This window comes from Myotis yumanensis, unplaced genomic scaffold (genome assembly GCF_028538775.1).
Source record: "Myotis yumanensis isolate MYYU_CA2020_CCGP unplaced genomic scaffold, mMyoYum1.0.hap1 SCAF_15, whole genome shotgun sequence".
Lineage (NCBI taxonomy): Eukaryota > Metazoa > Chordata > Mammalia > Chiroptera > Vespertilionidae > Myotis > Myotis yumanensis.
The window spans coordinates 29,837,248-29,849,934 of record NW_027223766.1 but is presented as its reverse complement, the minus strand read 5'-3'; the positions used below and the strand labels follow the sequence as shown (position 1 = coordinate 29,849,934).

Below are 12,687 nucleotides of genomic sequence, written 5' to 3'. Positions count from 1 at the left end.
TAGTAAAATAATATTAATAAAGTTTGGCCTCTTTTATTGAGTAGTTCTTGACAAAATGGGATTCTCAAGATGAGTGGATAAAAAACAACAACTGTGGTACATTTACACAATGGAATACCTCTTGCTGTAAACGAGAAGGAAATCTTTTTCAACAGCATGGATGGACCTGGAAAGTATTATGCTAAGTGAAATAAACCAAAAAAAAGACAACATGATTTCATTTACATGTGGTATCTAATGAACAAAATAAGCTAATAAACAAAACAGAAACAGACTCGGATACAGAATTCAAAGACTAAGTCTTATTCATTGTATTATCTCCAGTGATTATATTAAGTAAAGTATGTGGCACAGAGTCGGTACTCATAAATTCCTGTTGAATCAAAGGAATTTTCTTTTAAGCCTGGGTTAGAGAGTTGTCCTGTATGCCAAGGTTGTGGGTTCTATCCCCAGTACAATGAATACATAGATAAGTGGAAAAACAATTCAATGTTTCTCTCTCTCTCTCTCTCTCTCTCTCTCTCTCTCTCTCTCTCCCTCTCCCAACCCCTTCCTTTCAATCTCTAAAATCAGTGAATAAAACCAGTTAGCGGAGGTTGTATAATTGGTGCTAAAGAAGAAATAAAAAGTCATCTCAGCATTGATAGCACCTGGAAAAGAACCATACTTCTAGCACCACACTCTATCTCCATCAATAATCTGAGAATTCAATTATCTGAAATTCAGTTCCCCCCATTTTTCAGAGAATACACTATTGGTGCAGTTGAACTAGCTTTTGCCAGGAGAGGCAGTACAACTTTCAAGGCTGAAGTTGAGTCTGTGAAGGTGACTGCCGGTCTTCATTGTTCAGATCCTCATCACTAGCCATGGAAACCACTTCTAAACACCTGCCTCCTGGTAATGAGTTCCTGCCCAACTTGGCTTTTTGTGAGAATCTTGTTCATAGAAGTAAAGAACTTGTAAAGGTGAATGTTTCCCACCACCTCAGAAGTCTTGGCTATCTTACTTTTTATGAGATTGCTGAAAGTAAAACATTTTATTTCAAAGCTCTCATCATTTATAATTTTGAAGAATTTCCAGAGTAACTAGAGAATAGTTGATTTTCATAGTTTCCTATTGAAATCATCTGATGGTAGCCTTAAAGTGACATGATTTCTTCAGAAGTGGGTCAGTGAAGAGATTTTTCTTTCCAAGAGAATCTTATAAATCATTAGATAGAGAGGCTGCAAGAAACAGTATGTACACACTTTTACAGTCTCATTAAATGTCTGGATATTTTTTCTTAGGAAATTTTTTTTGGCTTGGTAGTTTATTTTACTTTAATAAAGCTGCTACCTTTTAAGACAATGCAAAATTAAATAAAATGACCACATGATTCGACCCTTAAAAGGTGGACGAATCCGTTCACATCCTGCTCACTGCTGTGAAAGGATTCTCTACGACTGGGGAAGCCTCTCTGAGGGATTGTCCTGGATTCACTGGCTTGTTTATAAATAAACATGACAACCCCTCCCATTACCCAAGGCATTATCTCATTTAATTTGAAAGCGACCACAGCTATCATTGCTGACCTTCATTTCTAGAGTCTGAACTCACTTATTAGTTATACAAATTTATTACGTCAGTTAAAGTCCCGAGTCTTTATTTCCTCACAGTGAGAATCTCAGATTAATGTAATAGCTCTGGGAACAAAGTACAAACAACAGAGCAAGCCAATTCTCTCTTCCAAGGTTACCTGGTGATGTGGTGGTTTTTGTGCCCATTCCATTTCCAGAGGATGGAAAAATACGTATATTTACATTTAAATTTAATGAAAGAAACATTGCTGATGGCCATGGGGGGTGGGGGGGAAGAGGTATTTGATTTTAGAACTTATTGGACACACTTAGTAGAAAGCACACAGCAAAAGTATCTGCAAAATGAAAACAAAACAAAAATTATTTTGAAGCTTCTTTGGCAGCTCAAGAAAGAGGGAGATTGAGGGCACCTGGAACCAGGGAAGACCAGATGTAAACTTCGAGAGAAAAATGTTGGGAAGGAAAGGCCTGAGGGGAAAGCAGCAAAGAGGAAATTCCTGGTATGTTATTGGCTAGAGATCTTGGAAGAAGAGGAACGCCTAAGACTCAGTTCTCAGTTGTTTGATGTGCTCTTGAAATAATCACCCTCTGTTACCGTCAGCATTTCAGTAGAAAAATGTTGCATGCGGCATTTCCATTTGTTGGAAATCAAAGAAAAGGACTAGGTTCTCTATGTGGTGAAACAGGCTACAGGGGACAGAGGCAAGAGGCTTAAAGTGACAGCTGTAACAGGTCACTGAGGTCACTAGGCTGAGAAGGAAAGTCCTTCGAAAGTCTCAGCCATGTCACTGAGGGCACTAGGCTGGCGAAGTTAGCAAGATGGGGGCTCAACACCATTTTACTTAAGTATTAAAGAGCACTGTGACCCCCACAAAGCAGCGAACCCTGAGGACCTGCAGGGGGCTGACTTCTGAGTTGCATATTTAAGACCCGCAGTATGATGAGTTGTGCTTGAGGCAGCATGCCAGTGTTCTTAGCAGGGGTTTGCAGCCAACAGTCAGGGTTTGAACCCTGACTCCACTGCCTGTCCCTGAAGCCTTAGGTAAGGTGCTGAACCTCTCTAAAGCCAATTCCCTGTTTGTAAAGTTCAGATAGTCTCCACTGCTCAGGATTGCAGGCAATAAAAATGAAATAAAGGCCCCTCATGGAATGGCTGACACACACTTGAACTTACGGAGTGGAATCTATTCTTTCCTTCTGTCTTAATTTAGTCAATGGGCTGGAAATAATGTACTTCAAGGACGTAACTTGTGAATGTGATTATTCATCAGGGAAATTTTCCCATATCAACAGATTGCAAATAGGTCACGTAGGGATGTTTATATGTTAACAGATATGTGCTTAAGATGTTCGTACAGGTAGCATGTGGCAAATGAGGAGCCGCTTAACAGAAACACCATAGAGCTGAGATGACAGAAAAACACAAAATCCAAATTGCGTTGCGTTCGGGGGTATGGCCCTGATATAAAACATGAACTGTGCGGATATTCTCATGGTATCCAGAAACGACACCCCTCCCCGCCCCCCCCGCCCCCCCCCGCATTGTTCTTGGGAGTCCCTAAACTTTGGATTCCATCTTCTGTGATGTATTCTTGCCTCTGAAACAAACATGTCTAAAAATAGGCTCAGCAACAGAATGCTCCTATGTAAACAAAAATTGTCTTCTCAGGGTTGTATACATTGTAACATGTCCTTGTAAGCTTTTGCATCTTTCGAAAAAAAGGGTAAAAGAGACTTCAATATCTATGCATATTCTGACGTAGAAATTTTAGAATCATTTTTGGGGAGCTTTAGAAAATAAAGGGTATATATTTGATAATTAAGTTTAGATCTGTTCAAAAGTATCTCATAAAACTGTGTTTTGAGAATTACATATGATGGAAGTGACCCAACTTCATGATGTGAAGTCTAAACATAAACATACCATTAAAAAAAGGGGGTGGGGGGGAGCATACCATTTATTATGGCACATGCTTCCCAGCAGAGCTGGAGTAAATATTTATCTCCATGGTGCAGGAACTATTTTCCCAGGAAGGGGTGGTAGTCTGTGTTTCATCAGTTATACAAATGCCTGATAGTCTCTCTTAACTCTTCTGTGTTGGGTATCTGACAAGGATAAAAGGTCAACCACATATGCTTCTGTCTGTGTGGAAACCCTGATGCTTCAGACTTCTCAGAGGAAGGGGTAAAAGAAGAGTGAGCAGTAGGAATTACCTTCAAGAATACTTATTCCAGACCTCTGGCTACACCAAGGAGAGAGGCAGAGGTGTCCTTTAGTAACTCAGCCTGTATCTGGTGCCTGTCTCCCAGATCTCAGGTACCATGAATCATTTTTAGACCCATCTCTACAAGCACAGCATGAATCTTCATTTGAAAAATGGAGAGCCAAGATGTAGAAAGAGCAAATAATCTTCCCAGAGGCAACATCTGCGATGGAATTGAAAGTTGAGCTCAGGCCTCTTAAATGTCAAGTCACGACTCCTGTTTAACACAGTTTCTATTAAACATATTCAATTTAATCATCTATTTGTCCTAGAGAGCATAAAGCAATTTAAAAGAGATCATGTATTTGAGCTGACTACAAAGAATAAAAATGCCTTGTCAAAAAGAAAAAAAAAGTGCTATAAAGTATTAATTTCTTTTTTGTGCTGCCAAAAGCATCAAAGAATCTTCCAGTTATAAAATGTGAACTTTCTCTGCATAGATTTGACAACGTACCGAACTCTTTTGATTCTTCCTTAAAAAAATACCTTGACTCTTCTCATCACTTTTTATTCTTTCAAGACCTCATCCTTTCCAGAGGCTTTATTTACAGTCTATATGTGGATGACTTTCTAATCTGTTCCTCTGGCTGAGATTTATTTTAGGCTACCAGATACCTCCCCTTGAATATTCCAGAAGGATGTTGAGCTTAACACATCCAAAATTTAGTTAATTATATTTTCTCTGAAATTAGCATTCCTTGTGCTCAGTAAAAGGAACCTGGGAATCACTCTAATTTCTTCTTTTCCCTCACCCTCCATTCCCAAACAATCAGCAAGTCTTATTACTTCACTGTTACTTCCTTATAGTCCCACTAGAGACCCAGTGCACGATTTTGTGCACCTTGAAAGGAACTGTGGGCCGCGAGGCTGTCCTGGGCACACGGATGGGTCTCGGCCCATCCCCCGTGCCCCTGCCTGGCCCCTCCCACCTTGACCCTTGGTCCCCTGTCTGCTGGAAGCCTGGCTCCCACCACCGCTGCTCCCATGTGCTGATGGCGCTGGCCCCGCTTGCACCCGCTGACAGCATGGAGTGATTGGGGCTGGCACCAGCAACAAGTGCGAGCAGGGTCAACGCCATCAGCAAGTGCAAGTGGTGGCTGCTGCCCCAATCACCCCTCAGGAACAGGGGGAGGTGGAGAACCCCTCAGGGGCAATCAGGGCTGGCAGCCTCTGCTCACACCTGCTGATGGCGCCAAGTGATTGGGGCTGGCACCAGGCGCCAGCAGCAGGTGCAAGTGGCGGTTCCAGTGCCAGCAGTGGGTGCGAGCGGGGCTGGTACCAGCAGCAGGTGCAAATGCCCAGCAGGACCGTGGCATGCGGGAGCAAAGAATTTTCAGTAACCACCAGAGGCTCACCCAGATGACAGCGATCTACGCCCTGCCTTGGTCTGGCTCCCCCGCTCACCTGCTCCACCATCCCACCACCAAAGTCCACCATGTTTCACGCTGTGCAGCCTGCTGCCGATGCCCTCCATGTTCTGCATACACCCCCTGGTGGTCAGCGAACATTATAGCGACCGATTTCGGTTGTTCAGTTGTTCCACCGTTTGATCTATTTGCATATTAGCATTTTATATATATAGATTGCCTCTGCTAACATTCAGGCCATGCTAGTGAGGCACTACAGGTTGCCTACTTAATATTCTTACCTCCAGAGCCCTGATTTACCTATTAAAACATTTTATCTCAGCCTCCCTTGCTGTTCCTGGAAGACATAACCCTGGCCAGTGAGATGTAAGTGGATTTCCCCCCAGAAGTTTTCCAAGAAGGTTCTTTAAAAATGTGACTAACTTAGCTGTTTTGTTTTCTTAACCCTTTATCCACAACCATTTCCTTCATCTAGAATGTAGGTGTGATGTTTGAAACTGTAGCAGCCCTTTTGTGACAATGAGGAGGAAAGCCACATATAAAATACAGTGAAGTCAGGAAGTGGAAGTCTCCGTCCCTGGTGGTAACGTGATACTACTATGTTAGGGTTTTCTGCCTACAGATAACTTATTATCTCAAAAAACAAACAAAACACCTTTTATTTCATTAAGTCAGTAGGTCACTGTTGCTGAGTTTCTATTCCATCTGACACATCTCTCATATTCCTATTCAGGTCTAATAGTGACCTCCCATTTCTTAAAATCCTTCATGGGTTCCCACTGCCCTTAGGATATTTTTCAACTCCTGAGCAGCACATGCAACACCCTTCAGGAGCGATGCTTACCTTCAACTTAAGCCTCGTCTACCCCATCACATTCCAAACTCTAGCCTCAGTGGACTACTTTCTGTTCCCACACACATCATTCTTTCTGTCAACAAGACTGTATATGCTGGTCTGTTTTTGTGAAATATATTCCTTTTATTCCTTTTCAACTTGATTTGACTCATTTGAACAGGTTTTCCAAAACCCTGCTAAAAACATCCCCTCAAAGAAATCTTTCTTGACCTGCTAAACTTAAGCCAGGTGCCTCTCCTCTAGGTCCCCGTAAGAACTGGATATTGGTATTGATCCCCATCAGAATGGAAAAAAAAGTAATGACAACCACTTTTAAACTTCTCTGGCTTCTCAACAAGGTATGATAAATTCCTTAAGGGAAACACTGCGTCAAATGAACTATTGCACCTTGAGATGTTGTTACCACCATTAGATATTGAATTAGCAGATAAATGAATGCATTTTCATCACACATTCCTATAATTTAAACTGAAACTCTCATCATTATATGCCTTTATAATTATCCATTGGAATTCATCCAATATTATTCAAGACATTACCATATATAATTAATCATAGAGCAAAAATAATGAAAATCGAGAATTTGCCTCTAACCCCATTAGGGCCAGAAGAAGGTATTGATCCTTTAGTAAGTAAAAAAACGTTGGGGATACATGTGTTCTTTAAGGTAATTAATTTTGTAATTTAATTTATACTTAATATTTTGAAACAACAAAGTTTAGTTATATGTCTGTGTTAATATCTTTTCTTTACTCTGGCAATTTCTATTGATTGCTTTAACTGAAAAAAACCTCACATCAAGACACTCCGTAGGTGTACTAAACCAACACATACTGAACTGGAAACAACCTCAAGATTAATGACTTACTGAATCTACAAAGATTGCTCTCCAAAGTAGAGGCAAAACCAAGTTTGTCTAATGATTTCCAGGCCTATAAACCCTACTAGAGAATTAAAATATTCTAAGAGTTTTATAATGCAATTTTAATATTAGTTTTTTATGCAGTTTTATGGAGGTATAAATTACATACCATTAACCAATTAGAAGTAAAGAGTCGGGTTTTTTAGTATATGTGTATAGTTGTACAACCATCAATGTCATCCTGTTTTATAGCACAACTATCACCCCCAAAAGTTCCATTGTGCCCATGTGCAATTAATCTTTGCTTCCACCCTCAGCCCCAGGCAACCATTCATCTCCTTTCTGTCTTTAAAGTCTTGCCTTTTCTAGAAATTTCACCTAAGAGGAATTATATAATCTATAGTCATTTGTTTCTGGTTTCTTTAATTTACCATAATTTGGAGAGGAGACATCATCCATGTTTCACATATCAGTAGTTGTTCTTTTATAATTGAATCATATTCCACTGCACAAAGTCCTTGATGGACAAAATCCATTCACTGTTTGTTTTTTGTTTGTTTGTTTTTTAAATATATTTTATTGATTTTTTACAGAGAGGAAGGGAGAGGGATAGAGTTAGAAACATCAATGAGAGAGAAACATTGATCAGCTGCCTCCTGCACACTCCCTACTGGGGATATGCCCGCAACCAAGGTACATGCCCTTGAGCGGAATTGAACCTGGGACCCTTCAGTCCGCAGGCCGACGCTCTAACCATTCACTGTTTGATGGACATTTGTATTGTTTCCAATTTTTTACTATCATGAATAATACTGTTGTGAACATTTATGTACAAGCATTTGTGTGAAAATATGTTGTAATTTCTCCTGGGTAAATATCTAAGAGTTGAATTACTAGGTTATATTTTAAATTTATATTTAAATTTTTAAGAAACTGCCAACTGTTTTCCAAAGTGGCTGTACCATTTTGCATCCATATTAGCAATGAATGATGGTTTCATTTTATCACATTCTGGTCAACACTTAGTACTGTCACATTTTTTTATTATGGCTAGTCATTTCTGTGTATAGTAGTATCTCACTGGAATTTAATGAGTAGTGATTTGGGGCACTTTTTCATACATATATTAGCTGTTTATTGTCTTTGTAGATGTGTCTGTTCAAGTATTTAGCTTACGTGTTATTTTATTTAGTCATTTGTATTCTTATTATTCAATTGGGTACAAGTTCTTTATTGATACATGACTTGCAAATATTTTCTTCCAGTCTGTGACTTGTCTGTTTATTTTCTAAATGGTGTGTTGTTGTTATTGTTGTCTTGAAACACAAATGTTTTACATTTTGAAGTAGAATGATTTATCAAAATGTTTATAAACTATGGCTTTGGTATAATATCTAAGAAATATTTGCCTAACCCAGTGATGGCAAACCTTTTGAGCTTGGCGTGTCATCATTTTGAAAAACCCTAACTTAACTCTGGTGCCGTGTCACATATAGAAATTTTTTGATATTTTCAACCATGGTAAAACAAAGATATATATTTTTGATATTTATTTTATATATTTAAATGCCATTTAACAAAGAAAAATCAACCAAAAAAATGAGTTCGCTTGTCACCTCTGACATGCGTGTCATAGATTCACCGTCACTAGTAACCTACGGTCACAAAGATCTTCTCTTATGTTTTCTTCTATAAGTTTCATAATTTTGTCTTTTATTTTTAAGTCTTGATCCATTTCGTGTTAATTTTTGTATACAGCGTTAGGTATTGTTCATTTATTTTCATGTGGCTATCCAATTTTCCAGTGGCACCATTTATTGAAAAGACTATCATTTCCCCCACTAAATTGACTTGGTACCTTTGTCAACAATAATGTGAAGATTTACTTATGTGCTCACTAGTCACTTACATTAATTTATTAGTGTGTTTCATACCCCACTCCATATTGAGTCAGCCCATGGCAGCAGAGCTGCTGGATTTTGTGGCCATCCTTGTGCTGATAATACGGCTATTCTCACCTATCAAGATGAAGAGAGGGATGGAGTTGGCTTCATTCATAAAGACCTCATACTTTCACTGTTTTTCCAAAAAGCTATGGCATCTTTCAAAAATAAATACTTCTAACTTGTTGTTTGCTTTGGTCAATTGTCAGGATCCTGGAAATGGTTATTTTTAATAATTTTGTCTAGTTTCATTGATGTTATATAGAAAGGATGTTCTGATATCTTCTCATGGCCATCCCTGGAATTCCCTCCCCAACACTCATATTTAGGGGAATGAATAGGCATATTGAACTTCATCTTAACATACCTACTCACAGTAGTTTTTTGAAACTATATTAAAAGGTAATCTTTGAAATATCTAAATCCATATGGCAGGCTGATTCTATCTGTTTATGCTCTGATCCCTCCAGAATGTCACCAAAATAAAATAATGGGATAAAAAATTTAAAAATCTACAATGACATAGAATAGAAGAAACAACAGAAAAGTAACCACAGATAATCCAGGGCAGTGAATGCAAAAAAAAAAAAGCCAATATTAAAGACATATTACTAAAAATTTCAGAACACAAGCTATAAAGAAAGGCTCCTAAAAGCTTCCAGAGCAAGGAAAGAAATATTCTGTATAAAGTATAGAGAATTTGAATGACATTGAATGTCTCAACAGCAGCCCTGGAAACCAGAAGAAAATAGAACAACATTTTTATACCTGGGATTCTATATCCAGCCAAAATGTTATATAATTTGGAGATAGAATGATCAGATTTTCAGACATGCAATGCCTCAAAAATGTATCTGCAGCTTCACTCTCTTTCAGGAAATTACTGAAGGACATGCTACAACAAAATGAGGGAGGAAACCAAGAAAAAAAAGTATGTGGATACAGAAAAAGGAGTTGTAACAGATCCCCAGACAAAGATAAAGACAAGTCCTAAGATATCTTTGCACAAGCCTGACAAATACCAGATCCAACTCGAGCAAGAAGCATGAAAATTTCAGAAAAGTATTTCTAAGAAAAGAAATGGAAGCCAACTGAACATTTTACTTTTTCCACAGAACTGAAAAATCTCAAAGTAGTTATTGTGGGATTTGTACATAGAAAACTATGCAAATAAAAACAATATAATTATTAAACCTTGTGAAAGTGAAATTAGTACAAGAAACAAAATGTAATTATAATGCACATGCGATTCAGCTATGAATTATTTTTATAGCATCATTATAATATAAACATTAACTTTTACATTAAAATGATAATGTTATTAAATTACAAAGAGAAAAAAATGAATGAGGAGAGGGATGCAGAGCTAGGGATGAAAAAATAACCATCTTCCATATAAAGAAGACAGTGAGTATCTAAATTGAAAAAAATTAAAATCAAGAACATCAGTAAAAATTTTTTATTTAAAAATATTAAAGAGATAAAATAGCCCTAACCGGTTTGGCTCAGTGGATAGAGCGTCAGCCTGCGGACTGAGGGGTACCAGGTTTGATTCCGGTCAAGGGCATGTACCTTGGTTGTGGGCACATCCCCAGTAGGGGGTGTGCAGGAGGGAGCTGATCGATGTTTCTCTCTCATCCATGTTTCTAACTCTCTATCCCTCTCCCTTCCTCTCTGTAAAAAATCAATAAAATATATATATATATATTTTTTTTTAAAAGAGAGATAAAATAGGAAGCACTAAAATTATTGAAATAATTTTCTTGAGGGAATAAAAATCAAAAGTGGGGTGGGAACAGCAAGAGGCTCATATGCCAATTAAAACCATTTGATTGTTGTCCTGGCCAAGTGGCTTGGTTGGTTGGAGCATTGTCCCATGCACCAAAAGGTTACAGGTTCGATCCCTGGTTGGGGCATGTACTGGAGGCAACTGATGTTTCTCTCTCACAGCTATGTATCCTCAGTGAGGGTTAAAAAAAAAAAACATTTTAAATTTTTAAAATATGCTTTTATAAGTATAAAACTTAAAACAAAAAAATAAAATAATATTATGAGTGTGTTTATCATGTTGCTTTCTAAATACATGTCATTTTAAAAGCCATTCTACTAATTTCCAGTTTTTACAAATGGCATTTAATTAAATTAATCCACAAGAGAGAAATTTAATCCAATAAGATACGTACGTGAATGGACCAAGACCAAACCAGGTCCAAAGTTGAGTTATTTCAATTTATCAAGAAATTCCTTCAGGAGGTGAGGTTGTCATGTTGTTGCTATCCTGTTTTAAGTAGAAAACAGATTTGCCTTAAGATATGCTTGTTTCATATCCTATATTTATTTCCCTCCAGATATCTCCTAAGCTGGATGCATCATAATTAAAATGCACAAGAACAGATGTTGCTCGGTCTCTGTCAGGCACTAAGTTTTTTGATGTGTCATTCCTTCCAGTAACTGTGCATGAGTATCAGAAGAATGGTGTATTAGCTTCCCAGAGCTGCCATAACACATTACCACAAATTGGATGGCTTAAAACAACAGACATTTATTATCTCACAGTCATGAAGGCCAGAAGTACCAAATGAAGGTGTCAGCAGGACTAAGCTCCTTCTGAAGCCTCAAGAAAGATGCATCCTTGCCTCTTCTGGTTTCTGGTGGCTTCAGGTGTCCCTTAGCTTGTGGCTGCATAACTTCAATCTCTGCATCTGTCTTTCAGGGCCTTCTCCTGTTGTCCCTGTGTTTCCTCTTTGGGTGTCACTTGTAAGGACACTTGTCATTAGATTTAGGGCCAACCTAGATAATCCAGGATTATTTCTTCTTGAGATCCTTAGCTTAATTTCAATTGCAAAGACAATCATGTTCACAGGGCCCAGTGATTACAGTATAAACATCTTTTATAGGGCCACCACTCAACAGATGATCTCAGACTTCTGGCCTCCAGAACTGTGAGATGATAAATTTTTGTTGTTTAAGCCACTCAGTTTGTGGTTCTGTGTCACAGAAGCCCTAGGAAACAAATGCACCTATATTTCTTAGACTGAACATTGCCCCTCTTAAGGATAATTTTTTATTAGGCTTTCCCATGATCTGTAAGGTCCTACTTTGAAAAATAGACCCAAACTCCCACTGATCTAACTCTAGTTAATATGCCTCTTCAAGAATTGAGAAGGCAAGGCATCTGCCTACTATATGCGATTCTGGTTCTAGGTTTTCATTATCTTACTATTATTAAGCTATTTATACAAGTTATGGGTAGATGGAACATATAAGTGTGTGGATGAATAGATAGATGATAGATGATAGATAGATACCTCTATCACTGTAACTTTCTTATCTATATCTATCACGCTTTTTAATAAATATAATACCATTAGCTTTTTCTCCATTTTATCAAACACTTGTTACAAACATCATGTTAATAAAATTGTTATGTCATACTCTCTCATGTTTGTATTTACTAAGATTTTCCAACCTTTATGTATTTTTCGGTAACTGATGCTCCTTTCCCCTTTTTGTGACATCTTTTCAAATACAGCTCTGTCCAAATTTCAGAATATTTTCTTAAGACAGAAGGGCAATTACTAGGCCAAAGGCTATAAACATTTTTAATATTCTTGATACTTATTGCCAAAATTGCTTGCAGTAAAGCTGGTATTCTTTCCTTTGGGGTTAAATTCCAAGAAAATTATTTGTAGCAAGAGAAGAAAATAAAGTCATGAAGAACGGTGGGAGTTTTGCTGTTTATAAATATTTCCTTAGAAAAAACTCAAAGCCATACATACTGCTTATGTAACGGGGAGGTAATTCAAGAAAACTCTGGC

General features: G+C 37.9%; 1 protein-coding gene across 7 annotated transcripts in view; it reads left to right on the top strand.

The window, feature by feature from the left end:
• COLEC10 (collectin subfamily member 10) overlaps positions 1-12,687 on the top strand; it is a 289,303-nt gene that overhangs the window by 238,101 nt on the left and 38,515 nt on the right. The window lies entirely within an intron of this gene.